At 42.0% G+C, this 21,863-nt stretch overlaps 1 long non-coding RNA gene across 2 annotated transcripts in view; it reads left to right on the top strand.

The window, feature by feature from the left end:
* LOC147997012 (uncharacterized) overlaps window positions 1–21,863 on the top strand; it is a 56,511-nt gene that overhangs the window by 6,343 nt on the left and 28,305 nt on the right. The window contains exons 1-4 of one of the 2 annotated variants that reach the window (XR_015652737.1): window positions 882–1,094; window positions 7,238–7,363; window positions 10,661–10,792; window positions 12,334–12,560. This is a non-coding gene — a long non-coding RNA (uncharacterized LOC147997012). Of the gene's footprint in view, window positions 1–881; window positions 1,095–7,237; window positions 7,364–10,660; window positions 10,793–12,333; window positions 12,561–21,863 lie in introns of those variants that run through there. The other variant, XR_015652738.1, reaches the window with a different exon arrangement.

The raw sequence follows: 21,863 nt of genomic DNA, 5'->3' as shown, positions 1-21,863 counted from the left end.
GGCAGTGACTTATTCCCCAATGAGAATGTGCAGACAGCTAGAACCAGTGAGAAACTGGCTAAAGTTTTAAGGTACAGTGAGAACTTCTGAAGGGCCACAGGTTCTAGGGAGATATTGAGGAATGTCTTAAGCTCCAATGATCATCTGTAGGCCATGGTGAACCTGGTGAAGGCTTTTGGCCTCAAGATTCTAGTGACAAATTAGAGAAGTCCTGAAGCCAATGAGAGACTATAAACAGTTTTAGACTCTATTGAGATCCTAGGTAAGGTGTAAGGTCTAAATTAGACATTCAAGAAGGTCATAGATTACAGTGAGAACCTGAGGAAAGCCTTCAGCCAAACTGACCACATGAAGAAGGTTGTAGACCACAATGGAGATAAAAGGACATTTTCGTTCCATTGAAAACCTGTTGAAAATTTACTGACCAGAGAAGTTGTGAAAATTTTTAGGTTCTGTTGAGACCCTTGCTAATGGCTTATGCTCAGTTCTGAACCAGGGCAGGTGTTTAAGTTAAGTGATAGCAGAGAGAAGTGTAGCAGGATTTCTTGGTGGAGCCTCCAGTGGTATAAATAATGATATGGCGTCTTCTACATAGCTGAAGGCTTAGACCTTTTGCTTGGGCAGTCTCTCAGCTAACCATCTAGCCTATACCCGGAGCGTGCGCAAATTTCTATACCTCTGTATTCCCCCTACAGCCTGTGTACCTGTTTCTTACCAAGTTCCCCTCCCCTCCCGTGACAGAACATTCCCCTAATGAATAAAGATTTCAAGGAACCAATCACTGTGCGAGGAGGAGGCGGGACTTCCGGGTTGGAAAGAGGAAGAGGGGAGGCAGGAAAAACATACTTCTTTTTTTTTTTTTTTTTTTTTTTTTTTTTTTTGGACCCGGAGAGAGCGAGGAGACACAATGTAGGTAGCAAGAAGTCCCCGGTTCAGGTGCGGACCCGCCGACATGGGCAACCAGAGGATTTATAACTGAAATACATTATGAAATTCTAGTTTCGGTTCCCAGCGATTCTGTTAGTTGTAGATTCTAAACTAAGATTGTATGGCGTTTTCCTTCACGCAGCAACTGAACTGAGTTCCAGAGAAAGGTAAGGCAGCAGGGCACCCCAGCCAGGCACAGGGATTTGGAAGCGTGGGGTGTGCGCGGCAACAGCCCGCCCTCGGAACTTAGCGAGCCACACGCAGAGATTTTGGAGCTCTGAGTCAAAAACTCTGCCAGACTGAGAAACAGGCTGCCCTGTCCGCAGATGCCTTGCTGGCAATGCCACGACCTCCAAAATCTCTGACACGTGCTTTCTTCTCCCAGGAACCCTCTCTCTGTCTTGGAAGTTCTGCCCCCGTTTCCTACACAGCTATTTGCCATCAGCTCTTTAGTATAACCAGTCAGCAGCGAGGCAACCTCTGACACAATTCTAGATTGTCTTTCGGCAGGTGAGGAAGAACAAATATTTACCAAATAGAAAACATGAGGAGAGGCCATGTAAACGACAGTAACACAATCCTTCCAGCAGTTAGCTCTCTGCTGGTACAGAAGTAACACTTGAATATACCGAAATAGGTCCTAACCCAATTTGAAAAAACGTTGCTCCAAGCAGGAACATCTTAGTTCCCAGGAAAACTTGAGGAGTTCTTAGACCCAATGAAAATAATTAGAAGACCTTGTGCTTCATTGAGGCTTTGGGAAAGTCCTCGAGTCCAAGTGAGAATTTGGAGAAGGGCTTGAGCCTCATTGAGAACCTCTGTAAGGGTGTCAGCTCATTTAAGAATCTGAGAGGCTTACACCCCAGAGGGAAGCTGCCGACGATTTAAGGTCACAAGAAAAACCTGGGGAAGGAAGCCACTGATTGCAATCAAAACCTAGAGGCACCATGAAAACCTCTAGGAAGGCTTAGCCTCCTGTGACATTGTGGGGAAAGTCTAAAACTTTCTCAGTGAGACTGGAGAAGCCCTGAGACTGCAGTGAGACCCTGTACATAGCTTTTGTCCACAGTAAAAACATGAAGGAAGCCTTCAGGCCCAGGGAAAACCTGTCAAAGGCCGTATAGAACTTGTACTTGGTGGCTGTGATCCAGAATCTCTCCATGACTTAAAACTTGTTCACTTATTCCCAGGTGCTGAGAACTTGGTCAATATTTTAGGCCCTAGTGAGACCCAAGGTATTGTCTTATCTTCCATGAACACATGGATAAAAGTTTAAGAATCTGTGAGAACATAAGCAGGCTTTAGACTGCAGTTACCACCTAGAAAGATCTTGGGTCCAAGTGAAAATGTGGGGAGGTCATTGAGCCCCAACAGAACCAGGAGAAGCTTTTAGACCAAGTAAGAACAGGGAAAAGCACTAGGCACTACTGTGACTCAGAGGAATGTTTTAAGCCTCAGTGAGACTCCTTAGAAATATTTAGCTAACTGAGAACATTAACATGGCTTCAGGCTTCAGGCATAAATAAAACTTTCAGGAAGGCTTTAGATCACAGTATGTATGTGGAGAAGTCCTTAAGGCTCTGTGAGAACCTGTAGAAATTTGGAGTCATGGTGAGATTATGGGGAAAGCCTTAAGCTTCAATGAGACCTGGGGGAAGTCCTTGGATCACAGTAGTACACTGACCCCCAAGAATCAGTGTGAATATTTAAAAGATTTTAGGCTCCATTGAGAATCTAGCCAAGGCTTAAAGCTTCCAAGAGACTTTGGAGATGGAATTAGTGAGAACTTGTAGAAGGCCTTAAGCCCAAATTAGTACCTGTAGAATATTGTAGGCCCCAGAGAGAAAATGTGGAAGGACTTTAGACACAGTGCCTCAGGGAGAACCTGCAAAAATTTTAAGGCCACAGTGAGAACATTACAAAGGTCTTAAGAATCACCAAAACAAAACAAAGCAAAAAACACAACAAAAAACCCCATTAGATGCCTTAGAAAGCCAGTGAGAATGTGGGAAAATGATTAGCCCCTGAAACCTGTAGAATATTTTAGGCCCAACATAGACCATGGGAAAGACCTTACACCCAGTGACAGTGCTCTAAGTTCTGATGGAATCTGTGAGAATTTGTGAAGATTTTTAGGGCCCAGTAAACTTTGGATTCCAGAAAGAACCTGGGAACGGCTTGAAGACCCAGTGAGAATGTGGAAAAGATCTTAGACACTGTTATGACTGTCCAGGAAGGGCTTAGGCTCCAATGACAACCTGGGGAAGGCTTAGGTTTCAGTGAGACTTTGGAGGAGGCCTTGATCACTCTTAGAACCTTCAGTAGGCCTTAAATCTGAGTGAGAATAAATAGAAAGTTTAGGCTCTAGGGAATCTGCTTACCCTATGGTATTAATAGAATCTAGGAGAAGGCCCTAGAATTAATTCAGAACGTGCAGAAGACTGCTAGCACAAATGAGAACTTGAATAAAGATTTCGATCACAGTGAGGAAATGGGGAGTGCCTTCTGTCCTAGTGAAAACCATGTATACACTGTGAGAATTTGGGGAAAACTGTTAGGCCCCAATGAGATCCTGGTTAATGCCTTAAGCTCCACTGAGAAACCAAGCAAGGCTTTCAGATCCAGTGAGAACATAGGGAAGCGTTTTGATGCCAGGGATAACCTGGGGGATGTCTTAAGCCTCAAATGATGACTTTTTAGGAGATTTTTTGATTCAGTCAGAACCTAAGGAAGGCTTAAGATTTCAATGCAAACTTTTGAAAGCCCTTAGATCCTGGTGGGTACCTAAAGAAGACCATAAGCCCCACTGAGAACTAGTGAAAGCTTTAGGCCACAGGGAGAACATGGAGAAGGCCTTCAGACCCAGTAAGAAAACTATTGCAAGACTTAGAGAACACCTGAGAACTAGGGAATATTTTAAGCATAGTGATTCTTGATATTACCTTAGGCTCCAGTGAGAATTTGTACAAGAACATAAGATACAGTGATAACAGGAGAAAACCTTACAGCCCAGTAATGATCTAGGAAGGCCTTAAACCCCAGTGACAACTTGGGGGAGGCTTTAGTGACCAGAAAGGATCTTAGAAGGCCTTTGGCTCAAGGGAGGCTTAGGAGGGCCTTATGCCCCAATTGTCCATGGGGAGAGGCCTTAGTGCCCAGTGAAATTATGGGGTGGCTTTATGACTCACTGAGAACATTGGAAAGACCTCAGACACCCCATGGTGACCGTGTGGAATGTGCTAAATTCCAGTGAGTATTTATAGAAAATGTATAGTAAGCATGAAAATCTGTAGAAGGCTGAAGGCTTCAGTGTGCCTGGAGAAGGACCTAAATCCAACTGAGAATTTGGAGAAGGCCTGTAGCCCCACTGAGAAGTGACAGAATGTTTAGGACTTAGTGATAACCTGAGGAAGACCTTATTATCCAGTGGGAACCTGAAGAATGTGTCAGGCTCAAGGTAGAACACCATGGCGGTATGCAAGATCAATGAAAACCTGCCAAACACCTTGGAGAATCTGTGAGACTGTAACAAAATTTTTGGCAGTAATAAGACTGGCTAATGCCTTTGGCTCCACTGAGAACCTTGGCCCAGATTTAAAACCCAATGAGTAGATACAGAAGGCTTTAGACCCCAGTGGAAATCCAGAAAGACCATAGACATGTAAAAAATCTCAGAAAATGTTCTGGCCGAGGTACAACCTTGGAAGTCCTTGTACTCCAGTCAGAAGCTAAGGAAGCATTAAGATTCTGTGAGAGGCTAGAGAGATAGTTCAGAATTAAAGAGCACTGACTGCTCTTCCAGAGATCCCGAGTCTAATTCCCAGCAACCTCATGGTGGCTCACAACCATCTGAAAAGGGATCTGATGCCCTCTTCTGGTGTGTCTGAAGACACATATAAATGAATAATTTTTTAAGTTGGGTTGAAATAAAACTTCAGTAAGAACAAGGGAAACATTTAGGCCCCACTGAGACATAATCATCTCAGGCTTTAACTCGTGCAATAGCCCGTAGAAGCTGTTAAACTGCAGTGAGAACATGGAGAAGGCTTTCAATCAGTGAAGACCTCTCAAAGGCCTTGCAGATACTTTATAACTTGGGAAAGATTTCAGACAACAGGGAGTCCTTTGCTAACACTTTTTTCTATGAGGAGAATCTAGGCAAGGCGTTGAGAGTGAATGACAACACTGTGAAGCCTTCTGCTCCAGTGTCAACACAGGAAAGCCTCAGGACAGTAGAACTTACAGAAGGCTTTAGACACCAGTAAGGATTTGGGAAGCCTTTAGGCCCCAGTGAGAACCCAGAAAAGCTTTAAGACCCAGTGAGAATATAGGAAAGACCTTAGGACCAATTAAGACTCTGAGAAATGCTTTAAGATCTAATCAGAAGCTGAATAAGATTTTAGACCTTAGTAAGAATGAAGGGAAGGCCTAGGGTCTAGAGAAGCACCTTGAGAAGGCTAATAGCTTGTTTTTGTTTTTTTTAAAAAACTTTGAAAATACTTCCTGCCCCTCCTGATCCCCCCTCATTGAGGGTCCTCCCTTTATCTCCCAACTCCCAGCTTTACCTTTGAGAATGTGAAATCTTGTGCTATTCCTCTACCCTAGTGCTTGAAACCTCTGCAAAATTAGGCACATCTTCTCCCACTGAGGCCAGACAAGGCAGCCCTCTACTACATATATGTTGGGGAGCTCAGACCAGCACAGGCATGCTCTTTGGTTGGTGGCTCAGGCTCTGGGCGCTTACAGGGAGCTTAGATTAGTTGACCTGTTGGCCTTCCTATGGCGTTACCAACCCCTTCAATCCTTCCAGTAATGCTTCCCTAGGGGTCTGCACCTCTATCCAATATTTGGCTACAGGCATCTGCATAAGTCTTAGTCAGCTCCTGGATAGAACTTCTCAGAGGACAACTGAATATGCTTGACCCAGGGATTGGAACTATTTGGAGATGTGCCCTTTATTGGAGGAAGTGTGTCATTGTTGAGTGGGCTTTAAGACCCTCTTCCTAACCACATGGGAGCCAGTCTTCTCCTAGCAGCCTTCAGATGAAGATGCAGATGAAGAACTCTTCAGCAATGCCTGCCTCATATGTGCCTGGATGCTACCATGCTCCCACCTTAATGACAATGGACTGAGCATCTGAACCTGTAAACTACTAATTAAATGTTGTGTATAAATTGCCTTGGCATGGTGTTTGTTCACAGCAGTAAAACCCTAAGACAACAGCCATGCTAAGTCCTATCAGCAAATATCATAGCATCAGGAATAGTTTCAGGGATTGGTTCCCACTGATGACATCGATCTCACATTGGACCAGGCATTGGTTGGCCATTCCTTCAAACACAGCTTCATCTCTGTCCCTGAATTTGTTTTATACAGGAATAATTTTGGTTCAAAAGTTTTGTACATGTGCTTGTGTCCCCAACCCTGCACTCTGAGTCTGGCTTCTGGATATAGAGTCTTCAGGATCCATATTCCCACTGTTAGCCATTTCAGCTACCATCATACAATTGACTCCTGAGAGCCTCTCCATACCAAGTATCTGGGACTTCCTAGAAATTCCTCACCCGACACAACCAGCAGCATATTTCCACTCATTCTCCTGGCCCTCTGGGCCTCTCTCCTTCTTTCCTCATCCCTAATCCTGCCCCCACATTCCTCTCCTCCCCTCTCTCACTCAGTTTCCGCCCTTGCTCAGTCTCTCGTGACTACTCTGTTCACCCTTCCAGGTGGGATTGAAGCATCTTCACTTTGGCCTTCCTTTTTCTTTAACTTCGTAGGTTCTGTGGTTGTATCGTGAGTATTCTGTACTTTTGGGCTAATATTTACTTATCAATGAGTACATACATGCATATGCTTTGGGGTCTGTCTTACCTCACTCAGGATGGTATTTTGTAGGTCCATCCAACTGCAAAATTCATGATGACCTCAATTTTATACAAGAATAGTATTCCATTGTACAAATGAACCACATTTTCTGTATCCATTCTTTGATTGCAGGACATCTGTGGTTAGGCACAGAGAGTACCTTAGAAAGTTTTATGCCCCAGTGAGTGTTGTGGGCAAGGCAGGAGGCTCCCATGAGAACCTGAGGAAGTCTATAGATTCAATAGAAAAATGAGAACCCAGGAGAAACATGGTTGAAACTTAGGTGTCAATGTCTATTGAAGTGGGGTCCTAAGGGTAGGGTCTCATTAACCATGACATAGGAGTACACAACCATAGTCAGCCAATGCACACTTATTCAAAGTTTCAGCATCTTTTATGCAGAAAGCAGACTAAAGAATTCACATAATTTCTCACTCCCACCAGGTGCTGTTTACCTAGCATCATCTTACCTTGGCTCATGGTGACCCAAACCTCCGTGTAAAATGAGAAATCTTTCTACAGTCCAACTTACTTCCTATGAGAAATTGAATGTGAAGGTCACTTCCTCAGGTTGGTAACTTGGCAAAACACCAGAATTCTGCCTTCTCAGTCTCAGTCTGCTGAAAATGGCAGGGACCGTTGGCTGCCTTGAAGCTAGCAAGCTGGGAGCAGTCTCTCATGCCATTGCTCTACACTTAGGCTCCAGTGAGACTCGTAGTAAACCTTAAGAAACCAGTGAGAACATAGGGTAGATTTAGAGTACAGTGGAACTAAGTGGGTTTTAGGCCATAATTAGAATTGGGGAAGGCCTTAGGCCTCAGAAAGATTTTGGAAAAAAGGTCTAGTAGTCAGAACCTTGACCAGTTCTTTTGCCCAATGAAGCCTGTAAAAGGTTTTAGGCTTTACTGAGAAGCTGGAGAAGAATTAATGCCTCAAAAAATCTTTGGAGAAGACCTTAGAATGTAGTGGAAACCTAGTAACAGCATCGTGAGAACTTATACAAATTTTCCTGTACTGTGAACGGGAGAATGTCTTTAGACATAGTGAATACCCGTATAAAGCTTTATAAACCCTAGAAATTTGTGGGAATTATTTTAGGCACCAGTGGGATCCTGACTAATACCTTCGAGGTGACAGAGAATGTTGGCAAGGCTATGAGATACAGAGAGAACATAGCAAAGGGGTTGGGCCACACTCAAATGCCAGATGTCTTTAGGCCAATAATGAAAATTTGAAAAGGCCTTAGATTAAAGTAAGAAGTAGAAGGTTTTAATCATAGAGTGAGCACCTGGAGAAGGCCAAAGGCCTCAGTGAGAATTGGAGAATACCTTAGATGCCAGTATAAACCAGAAGTAAAACTTAAGACTCAGTAATAATGTATATAAGTTTGTTGGAGACAGGAAGACTATGGAAAAGTTCTTAGACACAGCTTCTAGAAAATATGAGAACATGGAACAAATTTTTCGGTCCAGTGAAACCAGGCAATGCTTTAAGAACCAGTGAGCACATGGGGGAAGGACTTGGATACAAGTGACAACCAGGTAAGCCCTTAGGACCCATTGAGTACCTGTAGAAGGTTTTAGGCCTTAGAGGGAACATGGAAAATGCCATAGGAGTCAATCAGCAATTGGAGAAGGCCTAAGCCTTATAGTCAGAACCTAGAGGAGACCTAGGCCCCAGCGAGAATGTGGAGAATGTTAGGCCACAATAAGAACATGGGGAATGACTTCATACCCAGTGAGAAAATTATCAATGACCACAGAAAACGTGTGGGGAAAAATGGTTAATTTTTAGGCTCCACTCAGGCTCTGAGTAGTTCCTGGAGTTTTTAACAATGATGAGGACTATGCTTTAAGACCTAGGGAGAAAAAGGTGTCTTAGTTTAGGTTTCTATTCCTGTGAAGAGACACCATAATCAAGGCAAGCTTATCAAGGACAATGTTTAATGGGGGCTGGTTTACAGGTTCAGAGGTTCAGTCCATTACTAATGTGAAAAAATGGCAGTGTCCAGGAAGGAATGGAGTAAGAAAGGGCTAAGAGTTGTGCATACTAGCCACCAGGAGAAGATTCTTAATCACATTATCCAGATTTAGGGTTGTATTGAGATTTTAAACCCCACGCCTAAGTAATACCCTTTCTCTAACATTACACTTCAGACAATCAGCCATGTAGAATTACTCAAGTAGACCTCAGGAAAGGCCTTAGGCTTTCTTGTGTTTCTCAGTGAGTTCTTAGAAGACATTTAGAACCCGCAAAATGCCTTAGGGCACAACTGTACCAAAAAGAACTTACGGGAGGCAAAATGTCTCTTTAAGACTTTGAATAAGACCTTTAGCCACATTCAGAACCTGTGGAATGTTAGAGGTCACAGCAAGAACATGAGGGGAGTCTTCAGACCCAGTGAAAATCTGGTGATGGTTTTCTAGATTCCATGAGAACTTAAGAAAATATTTATGGCCAATTGAAATCCTTTGCCAGGAATAAAGACTCAGGAAAAACTTGATACATTTGTTGGCCACAGTAATGACACATAAGAACTGAGTCCCTAGTGACAACCTGAGGAAAAGACTGAGGCTTCATTGTATCTTTGGAGAAGGTTTTAAACCTGACTGAGTCTGCTATTTAAATCATCCAGTATTTATACCAATAAAGCCATTGGAGTCATAAAGTGAGGTAGAATCCTGCTAGTTCAGGAGGTAACTGAGACAGAGACAGAGAGAGAAAAGAAAAGAACAGGTGAGAACATAGAGAGCTGTAGTGGTAGGCAGTCCTTTTATACAAACTCCATAACTGGTACAATTGATGGCAGTGGCAATTTATGATGTAAGCATTTGCTACATCCTGGGAATGACATGGTGGAATCACCTGTTAGCTTAACACTAGAAACAGCCTTAGATCCCAGAAGCTGGGACTCTCCGTAGGATCTTATAAGCACTCTGGAAGGCCTTGTCCCAGTGAGGAACTAAGGAAGGCTTTGGGCTCCAGTAAGTATTGGGGATGACATTAGACCCCTTTGAGATAACAGGGAAGGCTTTCAGACACAGCCTTCCTGAAAACCTTGGAAGGCCTTATGTCCAGCAATATACTTGGTCAGAATTGAGGTGCCAACGTGAATTTCAGAAACTCTGTAGAAGGAAGAAACTCCTTAGGGGAAGGTCTTAGGTCCCACGGAGATCCTGAGAAGGTCTTAGCACTGAAGTAGAACCTTAGGAAGGAATCCATAGAGGTCCGAGTACTGAGGATGGCCCTGGATCCCTGTGACACCCTAAAGAAGTCTTAGTGAATGGTGAGAGGTAAAGGCCTTCTCATACTCTCAGAAACTTGGAAACCCTCTGGGAACAGATGAGTACTCAAGAGACATTATTCTGCAAGGAAGTCCAGTGAGAGTCTCAAAATATTTACATTCAAGTTAGCATCTTATGACGGCCATGAGCCCCAGTGAGTGTCATGAGCAGGGAGGAAGGTATTTGTCCTCTTAGCAAAAGGGACAAGTGGTCATCCTGAGGTTCTCCACCCATGGTTCCCACAAGTTCCTAACCACCATGCTATTCCTCCCTGTTCAAGGCTGCTCAGTCTATGGCAGTTCCAAGTTTCCTTACGATCTATAGCCCCCTAGTGGTTGTACCTGAATCCAAGAACTTCCTCAGTATGATGAACATAATTTTTGAAAAAGCCTTTGAGTCATGAGAAAAAAAAAGCTTAAGTCTGTAAACCCACAGTGCCCAGCCTGTGCCTGATAATCAGACTGCAGGTATATCAATTACTAGATAATCAAACATGTGACAGAAGAAAGTGACAATGCCACCTGCCCACTTGAGAGTATATAATCAGAGAACAAAAGTAATGCATAGTACTTTGCCCTTACAGGACTACTGAAGACTTTGAAAGGGACTATGTTGGTCTTCTCTACGGATGGAGGGTTTCCTGCGATCTTAACCATTCAACTGCCTCCTTCCCTGAAAGAATTGAGCCAAGATTCAGATAAGATTCTTCAGGCAGGTGAGAAGCTTGGGAAGATAGATTTATGACCTTAGTTAGGGACTTGGCCGAACACCTATGGGAAGACACTCAGCATAAGAAACTACATCTTTTCTTCTAGCAACTGTGCATACCGACCGTCGAGATCAAAACAGGCAGGGAATTACTGGGTAGGCCTTAGGTGTCCATGAGATCCTGGGATGGCATGAGGCTCCAGGTAGACACAGGAGACTGCTCAGAACCTAGTTTCAACCTGGGATATTATTAGACATCAGTGAGACTCTGACAGAAGAAAAGGTACCGGTTACATCCTCCTGACAGCATGACACCTCAAAAATAATTTAGAGAAGGTAATAGTCCTCTAAAAATACCTGGGAAAAGCTTTGGACCCTAGAAACATCATAGAAATGGAACAGGTTCCAGTGAGAAACTGGAGCAGGATTGAGTCCAAGAGAGAACCAAGGAAAACATTCAAGTCCAAGGAGGTCCTAAGGAAGACTTTAAGCCTTAATGAGAATCTAAGACAGACTTTAGATCTGAACGAAAATCTCTGGGAAGCCATAGCCATGAGTGAGAAGGAGGGGAATGATTTCTTCCTCAGTGAGAATGTGGAAGACAGTTAGAACCAGTGAAAAACCACAGTTTGGATTTGGTGAGGCCTTAGGTTTCCGTGAATACCTTTTGAAAGCCTTGGGTTGCAGTAAGAACACCGAAAGCTCTTCTATCCCAGGGAGGTATTGCAGAAGACTTTTAATGCTGTGTGATCCTGGGGACATTCTTAGACTGACAGAGAATCTAGGCAAGATCTTAGATTCAACTTTCAAATATTGGCATTGGATTCTATGTTCTATATATGGTCTCATTGTCTTAGGAAATTAGAGCAACAAATTGGCTCCAAACCTGGGGATTAGACCCTAAGCAATTTGAGGGAAAATTCACTTCTCCCCAAAATATGCAACTAGCAGTAATGTGGAAATGAAACACCTAGTAGGTCTAACAAGTTTCTACAGAGCTACTAAGAAGCTCCCTCCCTAAGCCCCATTCAAACCGTGGCAACAAGAGGCAGAAACACATCCCAGAGCTGGGACTTAGCCAGCACCAATGTCACAGCATGTTTGAGGTTTTTGAGCCTAAAGAAGGACCAAGGACGCTGGGGCAGGACTTCCTGTGAAGCATCAGAGCTTAGCATCAAGAGGTGAAAAAAATGGCAGCCGACTTTCCAAAGGCTTCTCCCAGGTCCAGCAGGCTGATCAGGTGTGTCCACCAGAGCAAGCCTTCCTGTGCTAGTTTTCCTTCATCCCCCACATCTTTTTTTTTTCTTTTTTTTTCATACCTTTATTAAATTGGGTTTTTCTTATTTACATTTCAAAAGTTATTCCCTTTCCTGGTTTCCAGGCCAACATCCTTCTAACCCCTCCCCTTCCCCTTCTATGTGGGTGTTCCCCTCCCCACCCAACCCCCAATTAACCCCCTTCCCCCACCCCCCAACAATCCTGTTCACTGGGCCTCCAGCCTTGGTAGGACCACGGGCTTCCCCTTCCACTTGTCCTTCATCTTAACAGGACAGAGAAGAACCAGACCTGCTCTACAGACTGTGTACACTGCAGGCTGCTGGAGATCGCTGCCCATGCTGCCATCAGCTCTGCAAACACAAGAGTTGCCTCATAAGCCCAGATGCTGTGGGTCCTTCTCCAGTTAGCTCCTCCCTGCCAGTGAAAGAATTGGAGAGTACTACAGTGTCCTGAGTTGAACACTAGAGGGAGACAAAGGCACAAAAAGCTGGAATAAGGTAAGAAAAAAATATGTATGTACACACACAGGCCAGCAAACACGCACATGCACACGCGTGTGCGCGCACACACACACACACACACACACACACACACTCACACAGGATATAAAATAATAGATTTAAAGAAAAAAACCAATCTCTGGACAGTTATCATTATTACAATGTTAAGTACCCTGGTTTACTATGTCTTCTCACAACACAGGGCCCTCAGTAAAAAAAAATTATAAGTCATTAAAAGAGATTAGAAGATTTTATACAACAAAATATACTGGAAAATTAAGGTTGGAGAAAGGAGCTAAGAAAGATGCTAGAACAAAAGAAACAAAATTTCATATATGAGACTCAACAGAGAGAGAGAGAGAGCAATACAATTTGGAACCAGAGCCTACAGGGTGGTTTACTAGAGTTAGTAAATCTAAATAAGGTTGATACAATATCAGTATGGCACCATAACAGAAGTGAAATTATGGAAGCAGGGCCTAGAACAGATGATACAGGAATTTATAGAGCAAAAGGGACAACAGAGAGCAAAACTTAAAACTAAAGGTACAGGAATGTATAGGTCAAGATAAACAACAAAGAGAGGCAAATGGAGGGTGGAGACAGGAGATGGAGAAGGCACTAAAACAAAAGCAGAGACATCTCCCAGATCAGTCTGAGTAGCACAGAGAAAATAAGTAGGATTGAAACAAAGGGTTGGGGAGAACCTTTTAAAATTAACTGATCAAAATAAAAGAGGCTCTTCCAGTTTTTGCCTTTGCCCTGACCTGAACTGGTCCCACAGCTCTCTGTACCCAAATCCCGTGGCAGAGAGAACTGGACTCTCAGAAGTACAGACAGTCCTAAGAACTTAGTGCTAACTACCACTTCTGCTCACATTCTAGTCCTAAAAGTAACCTGCCTAGTGACCTCTGGCTATAGGAACCTAGGAATAGTCATAGGCAGGAACTTTCAAGTTTCTGCCTGTACCCATAGCTGAACCGGTCCCACAGATCCTCTGTACCGAAATCCCATGGGGCAGAGAGCTGGACTCTCAGACGTGTGGACAATCCTCAGAGCTCAGAGGAGACAACTACTTCTGTTCACATTCCTGACCCAAGACAAACCCTCCTATTGCCCTCTGTGCCCTCTGGGCACAGGAAAGTAGGAGCAGTCAGGGACAGGATCCTTCCAGTTTCTGCCTATGCCCTGAGCTGAAAGCCATTCACCAGGAGCGCCTATACACCTGAGAGCAGAGGTAAGACCAACTCTTCTGATCCAAGTGACCAGCCTGGAGGCTGCAGAAGGCACAAACCCAGGATCGATCTGGGACAGGACCCTTCTGGTTTCTGCCTTTACCAGGAGCTGACCCAATTCCACGGCTCTCTGTACTCAGATCCCACTGGGTGAACCCCAGCCTCTAGGAGTGCTAGCACACAGGATTTAGAGGAGGATCAAGTTACTGTCAGAGATAGCAAGACAAGCTAACCAGAGACAACCAGATGGCAAGAGGCAAGCGCAGGAACCCAAGCAACAGAAACCAAGACTACTTGGCATTGTTAGAGCCCAGATCTCCCACCAATACTGGATACGCCAATACACTGGAAAAGCAAAATTTGGATTTAAAAGCGCATCTCACGATGATGATAGAGGCCTTTAAGAAGGACATAAATAACTCCCTTTAAGAAATACAGGACAACACAGGTAAACAAGTAGAAGCCCTTAAAGAGGAAACACAAAAATTCCTTTAAAACTTACAGGAAAACACAACCCAACAGATGAAAGAATTAAACAAAACCATCCAGGATATAAAAATGGAAATAGAAACAATAAATAAATCACAATTGGCGACAAAACTGGAGATGAAAATACTAGGAAAGACATCAGGAGGCATAGATGCAAGCATTACCAACAGAGCAAGAGATTGAAGGGAGAATCTCAGGGGGAGAAGATATAGAAAACATTGAAACAACCATCAAAGAAAATGTAAAATGCAAAAATCTAACCCAAAACATCCAGGAAATCCAGGACACAATGAGAAGATCAAACCTAAGGATAATAGATATAGAAGAGAACAAAGATTCCCAACTTAAAGGGCCAGTAAATATCTTCAACAAAATTATAGAAGAAAACTTCCCTAAGCTAAAGAAAGAGATGCCCATAAACACACAAGAAGGCTACAGAACTCCAAATAGATTGGATGAGAAAAGAAATCCCCACCACATAATAGTGAAAACACCAAATGCATAAAACAAAGAGTATTAAAAGCAGTAAGGGGAAAAGGTCAAGTAAAAGCAGACCTTTCAGAATTACACCAGACTTCTCACCAGAGACTATGAAAGCCAGAAGATCCTGGACAGATGTCATACAGACCCTAAGAGAACACAAATGCCAGCCCAGGCTACTATATCCAGCAAAACTCTCAATTAACATAGATGGAGAAAACAAGATATTCCATGAGAAAACCAAATTTGCACAATATCTTTCCACAAATACAGCCCTACAAAGGATAATAGATGGAAAATTTCAACACATGGAGGAAAGCTAAACCCTATAAAAAGCAAGAAAGTAATCTTCTTGCAACCAACCCAAAAGAGAGCCACACAAGCATAATTCCACCTCTAACAACAAAAATAACAGGAAACAACAATCACTATTCCTTAATATCTCTTAACATCAGTGGACTCAATTCCCCAATAAAAAGACATAGACATAGACTGGATGTGTAAGTTTTATGTAATATTGCTGCATATACAGGAAGTACACCTCAGTGACAAAAACAGACACTACCTAAGAGTAAAGGGTTGGAAAACAATTTTCCAAGGAAATGGTCCCAAGAAACAAGCTAGAGTAGCCATTCTAATACTTAATAAGATCAACTTTCAACCAAAAGTTATCAAAAAAAGATAAGGAAGGGCACTTCATACTCAAAGGAAAAATCCACAAAAATGAACTCTCAACTTCTGAATATCTATGCTGCAAATGCAAGGGCACCCACATTCATAAAAGAAACCTTACTGTAGTGCATAGCACACACTGCACCTCACACAATAATAGTAGGAGATTTCAACACCCCAGTCTTATCAATGGGCAGATCATGGAAACAGAAACTAAACAAAGTCACAGAGAAACTAACAAAAGTTATAAGCCAAATCAATTTAACATATATTTATAGAACATCTCATCCTTAAACAAAAGAATATATCTTCTTCTCAGTACCTCATGGTAACTTCTCCAAAATTGGCCATATAATCAGTCACAAACCAGGCATAACCAGATACCAGAAGATTGAAATAATCCCATGTCTTCTATCAAATCACCATAGACTAAGACTGGTCTTCAATAACAATAAAAATAATGGAAAGCCCACATACACATGGACCTTGAACAACACTCTACTCAATGATAACTTGGTCAAGGAAGAAATGAAGAAAGAAATTAAAGACGTTTTAGAATTTAATGAATTCTAAATTCTAAATTTAATGAATTCTAATTGAATGAGCATGAAGGCACAACATACCCCCACTTATGGGACACAATGAAAGCAGTGCTAATAGGAAAACTTATAGCACTGAGTGCTTCCAAAAAGAAACTGGAGAGAGCATATGCTAGCAGCTTGACAGCACACCTAAAAGCTCTAGATCAAAAGGAAGCAAGGACACCGAAAAGAAATAGATGACAAGAAATAAACTCATGACTGAAATCTGCCAGGTAAAAATAAAAAGAACTATACAAAGAATCAACAAAACCAGGAGCTGGTTCTTTGATAAATTCAACAAGATAGATAAACCCTTCACCAAACTAACCAGAGGGCACAGGGAGAGTATCCAAATTAACAAAATCAGAAATGAAAAGGGAGACATAACAACAGAAACTGAGGAAATTCAAAGAATCTTCAGATCCTACTACAAAAGGCTATACTCAACAAAATGGAAAATCTAGATGAAATGGACAATTTTCTAGACAGATACCAGGTATGAAAGTTAAATCAGGATCAGGTAAACAATTTAAACAGTCCCATAATCCCTAAAGAAATAGAAGCAGTCATTAAAAGTATCCCAACCCAAAAATGCCAAGTGGGTTTAGTGCAGAATCCTATCAGACCTTCATAGAAACCCTAATACCAATACTGTCCAAACTATTCCACAAAATAGAAACAGAAGGAGCTCTACCCAATTCCTTCTATGAAGCCACAATTTAGCTCATACCTAAACCACACAGAAACCCAACAAAGGAAGAGAACTTCTGACCAATTTCCATCATAAATGTTGATGCAAAAATACTCAATAAAACTCTAAAATTCAGGATCCAAGAATACATCAAAATGATCATCATGATAAAGTAGGCTTCATCCCAGGGATACAGGAATGGTTCAGTATAGGGAAATCTGTCAATGTAATCCACTATGTAAACAAACTCAAAGAAAAAAAACCCAAATGATCATCTCATTAGATGCTAAGAAAGCATTTGACAAAATTCAACATCTCTTCATGTTAAAAGTCTTGGAAAGATCAGGAATTCAAGGCCCGTACCTAAACATAGTAAATGCAATATACAGTAAACCTGTAGCTAACATCAAACTAAATGGAGAGAAACTTGAAGCAATCCACTAAAATCAGGGCCTAGACAAGGCTGCAAACTCTCTCCCTACTTATTCAATATAGTTCTCGATATCCTAGCCAGAACATTCAGACAAGAAAAGGAGGTCAAAGGGATACAAATTGGAAAGGAAGAAGTAAAAATATCACTATTTGCAAATGTCATGATAGTATATGTAAGTGACCCCAAAAGTTCGACCAGAGAACTACTAAGCCTGATAAATAACTTCAGCAAAGTACCTGGGTATAATATTATCACAAACAAATCAGTATCCTTCCTCTACTCAAAAGATAAACAGGCTGAGAAACAAATTAGGGAAATGGCACCCTTCACAATAGTCATACATGACATAAAATGCCTTGGTGTGACTCTAACCAAGCAAGTAAAAGATCTGTATGACAAGAACTTCAAGTCTCTGAAGACATTGAAGAAGATCTCAGAAGATGGAAAGCCCTCCCATGCTCATGGATCGGCAGAATTAATATAGTAAAAAATGACCATTTTGCCAAAAGCAATCTACAGATTCAATGCAATCCCCATCAAAATTCCAACTCAATTCTTCATAGAGTTAGAAAGAGCAACATGCAAATTCATTCGGGATAACAAAAAACCCAGGACAGCAAAAACCATCCTCAACAATAAAAAAAAACTTCTGGTGGAATCACCATCCCTGACCTTAAGCTGTATTACAGAGCAATAGTGATAAAAACTGTATGGTATTGGGAAAGAGACAGGCAGGTAGATCAATGAAATAGAATTAAGACCAAGAAATGAACCCACACACCTATGGTCACTTGATCTTTGACAAAGGAGCTAATACCATCCAATGGAAAAAAGATAGCCTTTTCAACAAATGGTGCTGGTTCAACTGGAGGTCAGCATATGGAAGAATGCAAATAAATCCATTCTTAGCACCCTGTACAAAGTTTAGTCCAAGTAGATCAAGGGCCTCCACATAAAACCAAATACACTCAAACTAATAAAAGAAAATGTAGAGAAGGGTCTCGAACATGTGGGCACTGCTGAAAATTTCCTGAACAAAAACACAACGGCTCATGCTCTAAGCTTAAGGATCGACAAATGGGACCTCATAAAATTGCAAAGCTTCTGTAAGGCAAAGGACACTGTCTTAGGATAAAACGGCAACCAACAGATTGGGAAAAGATCTTTACTAATCCTATATCCAATAAATGGCTAATGTCCAATATATACAAAGAACTCAAGAAGTTAGACTCCAGAGAGCCAAATAACTCTATTAAAAATGGGGTACAGAGCTAAACAAAACATTCTCAGCTGAGGATTATCGAATGGCCAAAAAGCACCTAAAGAAATGTCCAACATCCTTAGTCATTAGGGAAATGCAAATCAAAACAACCCTGAGATTCCACCTCATACCAGTCAGAATGGCTAAGATTGAAAACTCAGGTGACAGCAGATGCTGGCAAGGATGTGGAGAAAGAGGAACACTCCTCCATTGTTGATGGGATTGCAATCTTGTACAACCACTCTGGAAATCAATCTGGAGGGTCCTCAGAAAACTACCTGACAGTGTACTACCCGAGGACACAGCTATAACACTCCTGGGCATGTATCCAAATAATACTCCAACATACAACAACGATACATGCTCCACAATGTTCATTGCAGCCTTGTTTATAATAGTCAGAAGCTGGAAAGAACCCAGATGCCCTTCAACAGAGGAATGGATACAGAAAATGTGATAATATCTACACAATGGAGTACTACTCAGCTATCAAAAACAATGACTTCATGAAATTCATAGACAAATGGATGGAAGTAGAAAATATCATCCTGAGTGAGATAACTCAATCACCAAAGGAAAAACAAACAAACAAACAAACAAACAAACAAAAAAACCCCACACATGATATGCACTCACTAAGTGGATATTAGCCCAAAAGCTCAAATTACACAAGATACCATCCACATGAAGCTCAAGAAGAAGGACGACCAAAGAGCAGATGCTTCAGTCCTTCTTAAAAGGGGGAAGAAAAACATTCATAGGAAGAGATATGGAGACAAAGTTTGGAGCAGAGACTAAAGGAATGGCCATTCAGAGTCAGTATCAATGACCTGAGAATGGGGTCCCCGTTGGAGGAGTTAAAGGATTGAAGGAGTTGAAGGGGCTTGCAGCCTCATAAGAACAACAATACCAACCAACCAGAGCTCTCAGGGACTAAACCACTACCCAAAGTGTACACATGGACACACCCGTGGCTCCAGCTATATATGCAGCAGAGGTTGGCTGGACTCCCCAGTGTATGTCAGTGTGGGGAGGCGGGAAGACAGGGTCGTAGGGAGGAAGAACACTCACAGAAGAAGGGGCAGGAGTGATAAGATAGCAGGTTTATGGACGGGAAACGGAATAACATTTGAAATATAAATTTTAAAATGCCAAGTAAAAATTTAAATAAAAAGAAATATGGCTATGTTCTACTACAGCATGGATGGGGTCTGGAATATTAATATCTTTGCTAAGTGAAATACTCCAGACAATAATAGTACATGATCTTGTTAACATGTGGGATGTGTATGTATGAAATCAAGCTCTAATACACAGAAATAAGGAATGTAACCATGTTTACCATGGACAGAAGACAAACAGAAGGGAAGGGGAGGGGGAGAGATATGAGAAGTCAAAGGACCCAAGAAAGCAGGTGAACCAGTCTACAGGACTAACTGCGATATGAAGACTAACGTCAATAAAAGCATATTGTACTGGGAATTGCATTAAATAAGCTTTTAGCTTGCATGTCACAAAAAATAGAACAAAGTGAGCTGTCGCAATTTAGTCCACTCCACTACAGTAACTATTGCTTCTTTTATATGCATAATGTAACTTCATGCCAAAAGAAATACTCATATACACAAGTAAATGCATCCAGAAAAGGAAAAATAAATAAAAGAGTCATCAGAATATCAGAATTACAGTAATTATGATGTAGAAGGAGAAAGTAGGTCTGAGGATGCAGGAACTTATGGAAGAGGATGAACAACAAAGGGAGAGATATGGAACATGGGCACAGACCTTAAGGGAGTAATAAGAATACTAATCAGGGAAAATACTCAGGTATAGACAGAAGATAAATTTAGAGAAAACCAACCAAAGGCTGTTGGAAACAAACCTCACTTGATCCAGTTAGTGTTCAACAGAGACCAGCATATGATGATCACCCACAGAATTATCAGGAATTACAGTGGCGACCTGTGGATGTGTTAGAACTGACAAAACTTAGGGGAAATATCACTGGTTTTGGAATGCATTTGTTGTTTCTAAAACAAATGCTGACCTCTTGGGCTTAGACCCCAGTGAGAATCTCAAGAACACTTTAGATTCAAGTTGGAATAGTAGGGAGGCCATAAATCCCAGTCAGTATCACTAGCAAGACAGTAAATAATGATACTGGTAACTAAATCCCAGTCAGTATCACTAGCAAGACAGTAAATAATGATACTGGTAACTAAATCCCAGTCAGTATCACTAGCAAGACAGTAAATAATGATACTGGTAACAAAGTTATATTTTATTATATTTAGGGTTTTTTTTTTTTTAACTGAAAGTGCACACTCTTAAGTTCCTAACCTCAATCCTAGGCCAACCTCTTCAGCAATGGCCGGTCAGCTTTAGGGCAGGCCCAAGTTTTCACGAGGGCCTACAGCCATTCAGTGATTCCCACTGAAGCCAAAGAACTTTCTCATTGTGACAAGCATAATTTCCAAAAAATAGAATATGCCTTTTATTCAAGAGGTTAAAAAGAAGGAACCCCACTATAGGCAAGGCTGCTTCTAATAACCAGAAATAAGTGACATAGCTTACTGAAGATGACTAGGCATGTAAATGCATGACCACACAATGCTGCCCCGCCCACTTACAGGACATAAGCAGAGACCAAGAGCAATGCATGTCATTTTGGTCCTTTGGGGCTGTGGAAAACATTGGAATAGACAGCGCACTGACCTTCCCTGTATCTGGAGAGTGTCCCCTTTGATCCAGACCCAAGCTGTGGATAAGAAACCTCATGCAGGTGAGCAGATTGAGGAGATAAGAGGTGAGACCTTAGTTAGGACCTTGGAGGTACACCTCATGTGAAGACCCGTAGCATAAGATAATGAATCTTTTATTATACCAACCGTGCCTACCTACCATCTAGACCACAATCTGCCCGAACACCTGGGGAAGGCCTTAGGTCTCAGTGAGATCCTGGGATGGCATGAGGCTCCAGGTAGTTACTGGAAAGTTTCTGAAACTATTTTGAATCTGGGGATGTTATTAGATATCAGTGAGAATGTGAGCTAACATGAGGTACTAGTAACAGTCTAGGGACAACCTAACACCTCAAAGATGATCTAGGGGAACTAGTAGGCCTCTGTAAATATCTGCGGGAAGATTTGGGTCCTAGTAAAATCATGGAAAGGCAACAGGGCCCACTGGGACAGTGGAGAAAGATTGAGCCCAAGTGAGAACCAAGGAAAACATTAAACCCCTAGGAGGTCCTAAGGAAGACTTTAAGCCTTAATGAGAATCTAAGACAGACTTTAGATCCGAAGGAAAATCTCTGGGAAGCCATAGCCATGAGTGAGAAGGAGGGGAATGATTTCTTCCTCAGTGAGAATGTGGAAGACTGTTAGAACCAGTGAAAAACTGGTTAAAACTAGGCACAGTGAGAACATCTGAAGAGTCATAAGTTCAAGGGAGATATT

Source organism: Rattus norvegicus, chromosome 1 (assembly GCF_021556685.1).
Source record: "Rattus norvegicus strain SHRSP/BbbUtx chromosome 1, alternate assembly SHRSP_T2T, whole genome shotgun sequence".
Lineage (NCBI taxonomy): Eukaryota > Metazoa > Chordata > Mammalia > Rodentia > Muridae > Rattus > Rattus norvegicus.
Note: the sequence above shows the minus strand (reverse complement) of the source record. Positions and strands in the feature narration are given on the sequence as shown.